The sequence below is a fragment of the Melospiza melodia genome, chromosome 21, assembly GCF_035770615.1.
Source record: "Melospiza melodia melodia isolate bMelMel2 chromosome 21, bMelMel2.pri, whole genome shotgun sequence".
Lineage (NCBI taxonomy): Eukaryota > Metazoa > Chordata > Aves > Passeriformes > Passerellidae > Melospiza > Melospiza melodia.
In genome coordinates, this window is record NC_086214.1 from 9280553 (window position 1) to 9290625 (window position 10073).

Below are 10073 nucleotides of genomic sequence, written 5' to 3' on the forward strand. Positions count from 1 at the left end.
ATTATCCCCTTAATTAACCACAGGAGATGGACCCTCCTAATCCTGGAGCAGAGAAGGTGGCACTGAGTGGCTCTGGGGCTGCAAGAAAGGTAAATGTGTGTTCTGAGAAGAAACTCAGCACTTCCTGAATATTTAAGAAGTGGATATTACTTTTAATTTTCTCATTTCTTATCTCTCCCTCACTATTTTCCCCTGTTGTGTGTGTTTGGCTCTGCTCAGGGCTGAGAAAGTGGAATGAGCTGCCAGAATCCCTGATCTGATACTTGAAAACACCTGGGCTTTCTCTCCCATCAATTCACACTTCTTGAGGATTCTTTGGCAGTCCCTGCTGGAGGAGTTTATGAGAAGAGGATTTATTTTATGGGAGGAGAAGGAGCTGCTGCTCCTGCCTGTGCTCTGGAGCTGGGCAAGGGGAGTGGATCTGCTGGAGCCAGGTGTGCTCAGGGGGTGCTGAGGAAGGTGCAGGAAATCCCTCCTGCAGAGCTGAGAGCTTTGGTGGGGCTCAGGGCTGTGTGTGAGCCTGGGCCTGGACATTTTTTGGTTTTTTGGTTTTGTTTTTTTTTTGGTTAAGATGGGAATTAAATGTGTGAGATGGCATTTCTTGTTTGGACTTAGATGTTATTAGTTCTTATCTATATTATAGTCTTACAGCCTGTGAGTTCTACACTACTTCATTCTAACAAACTAAAAATGGAGCTGTATTTCTCTTTACAAGGCTTTTTAAGGATAAACTGTCTAATTAAGAAATTATATTTAAATTATTTTTACTTTTAATTTAATAACTAACTACTCATGGCCTGCAATGCAGATTTTTTCATCTAATTACACAAAACTATCTAAACTCATAAAGAAGAAGGACCAGTCTCTGGCCTAAAACTTCTATTTTATCAAACTATATATTTATATAATACTTCTATTGTATATATTCTATTTTATATATTATATATGTTGTGTATATTACATATAACATATATAATATAACATATATAATATATAATATAGCATATATAATATATAATATAACATATATAATATAACATATAACATATAACATATAGCATATAACATATATAATATAACATATATAATGTATTATGTATTATGTATTATGTATTATATATCATATCTATTACATATTACATATTGTATATTATATGTTATATATTATATATTACACTATATATTGTGTATTTTATATATTATGCTTCTATATATTATATGATACTTCTATCTTACCAAACTTTATATTATATTACATTATATATATTTTACTATATATTATATATAGTAAAATATATATTACTATATTCTAAAACTTTTAATTTTCTACCATGTGGTATTACACACTTCTATTCAAACTACACACTTATAATCCCAGTTCTATCATTTAATTTTAGAATTTAATTTTGTTTAAATTTAATTTTTCTCCACAGCCTCAGGTGAAATGCAGTTTTCTCTTGGGGGTCAGTGCCTGTCAGCACAGAAAATCTAAAATCCTTTCAGGATTATCTTAACCACAGTTTTCTCTTGAATTTTTCTTCATTTGGTCAAAAATTGCTCCACTGCCTTAAATTTGACCCTGTCCAGAACCATTCCCTTCCCCTGGCTGTGCTGGGCCCCTGCAGCTCAATCCACCCCAGCCCAAGCTGGGATTATTCTGGATCCTGCTCCTGAGCCATGCACACACACACAGATATTTTTCTCTTTCCATGCACACACACATAGATATTTTTCTCTTTCCATGCACACACACACAGATATTTTTCTCTTTCCATGCACACACACAGAGATAATTTTCCGTGCTGCATTTTCTCTGATGAAACTTTTCATTGCCTGTGCCTGCCCTGGGGTGGCAGCTGTGCCAGGGCAGTGTGCAGACAGCACCTTCTGCATCCCAGAGATTGCTGCCTTGCTTGGCACCACATCCACTCCCTTGGGAAGCAGCAGCCTCAGCTGGGAGCTGAACTTGTGACACGCTCTGGCTTTTGGCAGAGGGGACTCAGGAAAGGCTTTGTGCACCTCAGCCTGGCCAGTTTCAGGCTTTTCCTATTTTTTTCTTTTATGGCTGCCCTTAACCAGAGTGGAATTTAACTCCTGGGGATGTGTGAAGGCTTTAAACATGGACTGGAGAGATTTTGCCAGGTCTAAAAGAGTCTCCAAAGTTTTTGTTGTTTGTGAAGGAGGGAGAGTAACCTGAGGGCTTTTATGGCCATGTGTGGGTCATTGTACAGGGCTGAGAGGGTTCCAAAAATTGCTGGATTTTTATTAATTTGATGTTTTCAGTTTTCTGAGTGCTCCAGACCAGGACAGGGATGAGCAACACACGCTGAGCTCTGAAATGTCTGGGGTGGACAAAAAGCAGGTGAGATTTGGAGAAATGTGCAGGACAGGCACCTTGGGTGCTCTGCACCATCCCAGTCCCCATCTGGGTGCACTGGTGTCCCTTATCCTGTGGGGAAGGTGGGACAGGATTCACCTGAGCTTGGAGCTCCTTGGCTGAGCTCTGGAGCCCTTCCAGCCTCACCAGCTGCAGTGTCCAATCTCCATCCCCTCTATCATCTGCTGGGTTTTAATATCCTTCAAAATCATCTGCATTTTCCCTTCTGTGTGGTTCCTGCATTTCCTGACACAAAGCCCTGGCTCAGGGATGCAGCAGCCGTGAGGGAGGGAGGGAAAAGGAAGGACTGGAAACACCCACACAGAACCTGGTGGGATCCAGCTCATCCTGCACGTGTGCTCTTCATCACCCCCTCAGGATGAGATCCAGCTCTTCCTCCTGCAGGTTTGCTCTTCATCACCCCCTATAAATGGGATCCAGCTCTTCCTCCTGCAGGTTTGGTGTTCATCACCCCCTCAGGATGGGATCCAGCTCTTCCTCCTGCTGGTTTGCTCTTCATCACCCCCTATAAATGGGATCCAGCTCTTCCTCCTGCAGGTTTGCTCTTCATCACCTCCTCCAAATGGGATCCAGCTCTTCCTCCTGCAGGTTTGCTCTTCATCACCCCTTCCAGATGGGATCCAGCTCTTCCTCCTGCTGGTTTGCTCTTCATCACCTCCTCCAAATGGGATCCAGCTCTTCCTCCTGCAGGTTTGGTGTTCATCACCCCCTCAGGATGGGATCCAGCTCTTCCTCCTGCAGGTTTGGTGTTCATCACCCCCTATAAATGGGATCCAGCTCTTCCTCCCTGCAGATTTGCTGTTCATCACCCCCTATAAATGGGATCCAGCTCTTCCTCCTGCAGGTTTGCTGTTCATCACCCAGAAACCCCCCCAAAAGCTGCTGCTTCCCTGTGCCCAGCTGGTTGAGCAGGCTGGGGGATGAAAATGGGCTAATCCAGGCAAATTTAAACCTTGTCCCTTTCCCTCTTCAGCACCCTGCCTCCAGCCATGGGCTCAGCAGGAATTTGCTTCTTTCCCATCCCCATGGGCTGCTCCAAGTGGGACAGGACCCCCTGGCCTGTGTCACCACCTCAGGTGAGACTCAGCACAGGGAAAAGCAGCTCAGACCACTGGAAATGGCCCCAAATGCTCCTCATGCTCCCCAAAACCTGCTGGGGGGTTGCCATGGGTCACCCATCCCTGTGCTGCCCTCTTGTCACCCTTGGAAGCCACCAGCTTCAGTGGGATGAGATGGGATCTGCAGCTTTTCACCCCAAACTCTGACTGACTCTTCAAACACTGCTTCTTCCGCTTTGGGTTTTGAGTTTTCCCTTCCTTTTCCCTGCTGAAATCTTCCCTCCAATGCCAGCTGAGCTGGTTGGAGCAGGCCAGGAGCAAAGGCTCCAAGGAAAACCACAATATTTTGATGAGGCAGGGAGAGTCAGAGGGAGCCTTTGGATTCAGCATTTTCTGCTGAGGCCTCAGCAGAGCCCAGGAGTTAATCATTCAAATATGCTTATGTGTAACTAATCTCTGCAGGACAATGAGCTGAGGAATTATTGAATGCAATTGAAATGGGGCAGAGTGGTTGCTGTAAAAAGGGTGTCCTGAGCCAATGGGAGCCATCAGGCTCCTATAAAAGTGGGTGGGGAAGGAAAAGCAGCTGGTGGGAAGAGATCCCCAAAATCCCAAAGCATGTCCTGAGCTGCCTTTGCTTGGGCAGAGATCATCCTGAGCTGCTGGAAATCAGGCTGAGCTGCTGGAAATCAGGCTGAGCCCTTCTCCAGCACTGCTGATCCCTGAGGGGTCAGTGGGAAGGGCTGGGTCTTTCTGGAATCACCTGGTGGAGCCTCCAAAGATGAAATCCTGCAGTGCTGTGAGTTTGGGTCAGATTTTGGGGGAGATTTGGATGCTTTTCCAGGAGCTGGGTGGGATCCATGGAAAAGCAGCTGGTCAGAAGAGATCCCCAAAACCCAAAGCATGTCCTGAGCTGTCTCTGCTTGGGCAGAGATCATTCTGAGCTGCTGGAAATCAGGCTGAGCCCTTCTCCAGCACCTGTAGGGTCAGTGGGAAGGGCTGGATCTGCCTGAAATCACCTGGTGGAGCCTCCAAAGATGAAATCCTGCAGTGCTGTGAGTCTGGGTCAGATTTTGGGGGAGATTTGGATGCTTTTCCAGGAGCTGGGTGGGCTCCATGGAAGTGGAAGCCCAGGTGAGGCTGAATTTTGGGAGCAGTGAGGTTCAGCAGTGTTACCCTGTGGGGTATCCCTGGAGCAGGAGCCCCTGCCAGGGCCTTGCAGCAGGAACAGGGAGGTGAGGAAAGGGATGGGAATGGATTGTGGTGGATTTAGGGATTAGATCAGCTGGGCTGACCCCATTAACCATCTCGGGGCCTGTCCCATCCCTTGGCTCCCAGCCCTCCCAGCAGCTTTTGGCTCTGTCCCTGGTGTTGTTTGGAGCCTCATTGGATCCGGGGCCATTGGATAGCTCAGCCCTGGCCGCAGCTGGCAGGAGAAAATTCCTGCTGGAGCTTTCTGCCAGCCTTCAAATCCCCCAAAGAGGTGTTAAGTGCAGCTATTTCCAGCTCCAGGGCACAGACATTTATTCCTCTCGATGCCACTGCCAATCCTTCGAAAAGCAGGAAATCCCAACATCTCCAGGCATCCCATTCCTGCTGCTATTATTTTATTTTTTTTATCTGTCTCTTTTTGTGACTTTTCTGCCTTTTGTCCCAATTGAACCCACAAACATGATTTACACCAACCCCCCCATGAAATCAGCCTTCAGCCCCCTTTTTTCTCCTTGCAAATCAGCAAATGGGTGTGAGGAGTTTTGGATGGGATCATCCCTGCCCCAGCCAGCTGCTCTCCCATCCAGCAAACCAAGAGCCCAGCCTGTTTCCTGTTAAATCTTGCTGCTTGCATTGGTTTACATTGTTTGTCTGATGTTTTACAGCTTCCAAGCTGATGTTGCATTAAAGCTGGCTGGAGTTGAGGCAAAAAATCAGATGCAGGCACTGGCAGGGTTCCCCAAATGCTTTCATGAGGGTTGATCCCATTTTCTCGGTCCCTGCAGGAGCTGTGTCCTGGCCCAGGCTCCAAAAGGTGCTTTTGGGACAATTTTGCAGTTTTGGGACAATTTTGGAGTTTTAATTGGAGGAAAGGCTGTGCCTCCTCCTCCTCCAGCAGCTTTGGTGGCTCTGGGTGGTTCCTGAGTTTCTCTTGACCCTTGAACTTTATTTTCAGTTTCTCTTCCTTGCTGTCCTGTTGAGGAGTGAGGGAGGCTGGGTGGGCACCAACCACAGGCTGGGGCAGAATTATATTTATATTTATCGCTATATTTATATTTATGTGAGTGTTTATAGAATGGTTTATAAAATCTTGGAGTAGATTGAGTTGAAAAGGATCTCCAAAGATCATTGAGTCCAACTCCCTGCTCTTCACTCCTCCCTCAAGTGAACCATGTGAGCAGGAGAATCCAGATGCCCATGAACTCTGGGTTCCCTTCCCTGAGGAACCTTTTCCAGAGCATTTTATGTGGATATTTTTAATTTAAAAAATGCATTTTAGACAAAACAGGATGAGTCTCTGACTGAAGAATTCAGGTTTAATTCAGTTCCTTGCAGCTGGCACATGAAGCTCAGCCCTGCAGGAGGCAGGGAATGGTAAAAACACATCAGGAACCAGGAACCACGGTGGGGATGGGATTTAAATCCTGCCTTGTCTCATCTTTAACTGTGAGAATTTGAATTTCCCTCCTAAGAACCTCACAGAAAAGGGCTGCACCATCCCATCAGCAGCATTAGTGACCAACCTTCAGAGTGTTGATCTTGTATCTTTGGCAGTGGAGTTTTTTATTTTATTTTTTGGGGGTTTGTGAGCTGCTTTCACTTCCTTGTGCCATTTTCCAGGTGCAGATGAGATCATTGCTTTTGAGCTCTTTATTAACAAGCTGATGGAGATTTCTCTCATGAGGAGGGCAGTGTGCTAAAGCTTTACAAACTCAGTTTTGATCTTGACATTAGGAATTTTCAGCCATTTAAACCTCATGGGACAAGAAATAAGAAATAGGAAATAAATAGGAAATAAACAAGAAATAAATAAGAAAAATAAATAAGAAATAAATAAGAAATAAATAAGAAATCCCTCTTCTCTTAAAGGGTCAACTGAGAGCATCGCACATCACACAAAACCTTCAGCAGAGACTTTATAAAAACTCCAGCCTAGCCAGGCTCTGTAATACTGATTTAGGGATTTTTTAGGGTTTTTTTTCCCTCAGGAAAGCCTAAAGAAGGGGAAGGAATTAGGCAGTGGGTTATTCTGGGATGTCCCCGTGCCGGAGATGAGCTCTCCTCCCGCACACGTCCTCGTGCCACATCAGCAGCTGTCTGCAAGCCAAGGCCTGGGGAGATGCCTATGGCTGGAAAAACAGCTCCTTCTGTATTTATTGGGCTTCCTAGCAGCTGGAAAATCCCAAAGATCTGCACCTCCAGGGGCTCCTGCAGCTGGGGGGAAAAAGTTTTCCTGTGAAATAAATCTCTGTGATCCTAAAATGCCTGTGATGAGGGAACATGGAGATGTTGCTGCCCCCAGAATTGTTTCTCCAGACGTGTGGCGAGGTCAGTTCACAGCTGTCCCATGTAGAAACCAGCAGGGATCAGGCAGACCTGGGGAATATGGAGCTGTTTATCAGAAAATAAATAGCTCAGCTGTTTTTTGGGGTTGGAGCAAAAAATCACCTTGATCCTCTCTGAGCCATGAGCAGGTGAAAAGTTGTAAAAATGAAATCTGTGTTCTCCTGACTTGGATAACCTGTTTAAATCCTCCTGAAATGGTGCTGGAGCAGGAAAACCCTGCTTGGTGCTGGATCAGGATGAGTCCAAAGCCTGCAGGAGCCAGGGATCCCTGCCAGGCAATCCAGGGAAATCTGGAGGTGCAGCTGCACTCAGGTTTGCACAGGGGTGATGCAGATCTGCAGTTTTGGGGGATCCCTGTGCTGGCAGCTGAGGGGTTTTGCTGGCAAACCCTGGGAATGGAATTTCTGCTCCCCCAGGGGTTCCCAGGCTTGCTTTGGGTGGCTTTGGCCAAACCTTGTCCTGCCAAGGGCACTGCTGGGAAAAGCAATAAAAATGAGTGTTCCTCTGGGGAAAGCTGAGCCAGACACCAAAATCCCTCCAAGTTAAGCTCTGTCCTGGCTGCCTGTGTGGCTGACAGGTCTGCTCTGCTCCTAAAATGATCTCAAGGCAGGCAGGCGAGGCTCCAGGCAGGATCTGGGTGCAGGAACATCTCATTCTCCTGGGGTGCAGCAAAATGTCATCGGCTTCCTGTCTTGTGGGTTTTCCCTGAACTCAAAGGCTTGTGGACACAGTTCTTGGGTTTTCTCCTCCTTTGGGAATTTTAAGTTATTCCTGAATGTCCAGGTTGGGTTTTTTGGCTCTGTTCAGTGCTTGTGCCCTTGCAGACACTGCTGGGGTCCGTCTGTGGTGCTGGGTGCCAGCTGTGGGTAAATCCCATTCCCTGTCCCTGCTTCAGGGCTCTGGGATCCCCCCCAGCCCAGGGGCATCCCTTGTGGGCAGGGATCCTGCCCTGGCATCCTCCAGGGCACACTGAGGGCTCTGCTGTGGAATGATTGGCAGTTCCCTTTGGCAGGAAAGTGCCAATCCCATCATTTCCCCATGGTTTTGTTCCCATCCATAAATGCCCAGGTCCCAGGGTGGGCTCAGCACATCCCTGAGCCAAGGGACAGGGAAGGATGCCCAGCACAGGGCACACAGGGCTGGGGATTTTGGAACTTTACCCCAAAACCAAATGAATTTCCACAGGACAAGCTGAAATGCACCCCTGCTCCTTTGTGTGTGCTTTATCACATCCTCCAAATCCCTCCCTTCAGTGCCTTCTCTGAAGGCTCCAAACTTCTACAACAGAGCTAACAGGGATTTTTTTTTTTGAGCCCCTCACCCCTCCCTGCCTTTCCAAACTCCCTTTAGTGACCTCAGACATGAAAACCACAAGCACTGAACCTCCTCCAGCTGCTTCTCCCTGAAGGAGAGCTCAGAGATCCTTCTCATGTGAGACACAGAATGGGGTCCTGCCACTGCTGCTGAGGGATTTGAGGGAAAAAAATCATATTTAGCAGTTCTGGTCAGAACAGCTCACCCTGCTCAGGGCTCCTGGAATGAGCTGGACAGAGCCAGGGGGGAAATTCTTTGCATTCTTGGGATTGGGAGGTGGAATTAAGGTAAAATACTCCTGGATGAGGGCCAGGCTATCTGGAGCAGCAAGCTGTTAAATCTCACATTGGACTTGAATTCTGGAATAATTTTGGAGTGGAGTTGGTGGTAGGAAGAGTGTTGGGTTGGGAGTCCAGGGAGGGGGAAAATCCTCATTTTGGGCTGTGAATGAGCCAGACCCCAGCTGGCAGAGGTCAGGGCAGCAGATGCTGCTCCCCAGGCAGCAAAATGTGTCCCTAATTCTGGTGCTGGGACAGTCTGAGCTGGCCTGGCTCCTGCAGTGCCCAGCTGGGCTCTGCCATGTGGGGGAAAAGTCTGGTGGGTGCTGTGGGTCACATCTGGAAATGAGATGGAGAAAAAAAGCATCATTTGAGCTCCTGGACAGCACCAGAACTCAGGGATGCTCCTCCTTCCTCCTCCTGCCAGCAGGAACCCCAGGCACAGCTGGGGGTGAGAGAATGGGAACAGGCAGGAGCTGTGGCAGTGATGGGGAAAATAGGGAAAAATAGGGGGAAACAGGGGAAAACAGGAGGGAAACAGGGGAAAACAAGGGAAAAACAGGGAAAACCAAGGAAAAAATGGGAAAACCAGGGGGAAACAGGGAAAGAAACAGGGGGAAGCAAGGAAAACCAGGGAAAACCAGGGGGAAATTGAAAAAGAGGGGAAAACTGGGAAAAAGAGGGGAAAAGAGAGGGAAACAGGGAGAAGCAGGGGAAATGGAAAAAAGAGGAGAAAACAGGGAAAAGCAGGGAGAAACGGGAAAACAGGCCAGAACAGGGAAATGGGGAAACAGAGAAAAACGGGGAAACAGGGAAAAAGAGGGGAAAACAGGGGGACACAAGGAAAAACGGGAAAAATAGGGGGAAACCAGGGAAATGGGAAAACAAGGAAAAAACAGGGGGAACGGAGACACAGGGAAAAAATAGAGGGAAACAGGGAAAACGGGGAAACAAGGGAAAGCAAGGAAAAAACAGGAGGAAGCGGGGAAGAAACAGGGGAAAACAAGGGGAAATAGGGCAAACCAGCCACTTGTGCTCCTGTCAGAGCCCCAGACTGTGACCCTGCTGCCCCGTCCTGCTCCCCCTGAGCTGCCCCTGCTGAGCCCAGGGGGAATTGGGGGAATCGTTCCCAACTTCTGGGACCAAATCAAATGTCCCACTGAGCCATCCCCCCTTCCCTCCTCGGGGTGTTTGTGTGCCCCCAGCCAGCTCTGGGTGCCAGATTTGTGCAATATTTGATCTGTGGCTGCTGGGTGAGCTTTGATTAAAGCAGAGCCCAGCGTGGGGCACTTCTGCCTCCTGGATTTCCAGCTGCTCCCTCCAGCAGCGCTGTTTTCCCCCTTTTCCCTCATTTCCCCCAGCCCGGAGGCACCGTTTGATTGGAAGGTTTTAAAAGGGACAATCTGTGTGAGTCACAGTGCAAGCCATAAAAGAAAAACCAATAAAGCCATCTGAAAAGTGCTGTTT